Raw genomic sequence first — 743 nt, 5'->3', positions numbered from 1 at the left:
AACTGAAACAGTTGAGGTCTGATGGTGGAGGTGAGTATGTGTCAACAAAGTTTCATGAGTTTTGCACAACAGAAGGCATAGTACATGAAATCACAACACCATACACACCACATCACAATGGTGCAGCAGAAAGAGCAAATAGAACCATACTCAACATGGCCAGATGTATGCTGAAAACCAAAAATCTTCCAAAGGCATTGTGGGGTGAGGCTGTCTCTACTGCTGCGCACATAGTCAATAGATGTCCAACCAAAAGATTAGATGGAAAGACACTAGAAGAAGCTTGGAGTGGACTCAAGCCTAGTGTGAGTCACTTTAAGATCTTTGGATGCATTTGCTTCAAGCATGTTCCTGAGCACAGAAGGAAGAAACTAGATGAAAGAGGAGAGAAAATGATCTTCTTGGGCTATCATTCCACAGGATCCTATAAAGTGTTTGATCCAAAGAACAACAAAGTAATGATGAGTAGAGACTTGAGATTTGAAGAAAATCAGTGCTGGAATTGGAACACTAGCACAGAAAAGAGCAGATATACACATCTGCAAATTGATGAATGTGAAAAAGAAACTGAAGTTGTTAATCCTATGGCTGCACCAACAATCAATCACAACACATCTCAGAGACACAGACAACCACCAACAAGGTTCAGTGACTATGAGGTGTTTCATGATTCAAACATCACTGAAGAGGGAGATCTTGTACACATGGCTCTTTTGGCTGAGCAGGAACCAGTAAGCATAGAA

Source organism: Lupinus angustifolius, chromosome LG01 (genome assembly GCF_001865875.1).
Source record: "Lupinus angustifolius cultivar Tanjil chromosome LG01, LupAngTanjil_v1.0, whole genome shotgun sequence".
In the NCBI taxonomy this organism is placed as follows: Eukaryota; Viridiplantae; Streptophyta; class Magnoliopsida; order Fabales; family Fabaceae; genus Lupinus; species Lupinus angustifolius.
Note: the sequence above shows the minus strand (reverse complement) of the source record.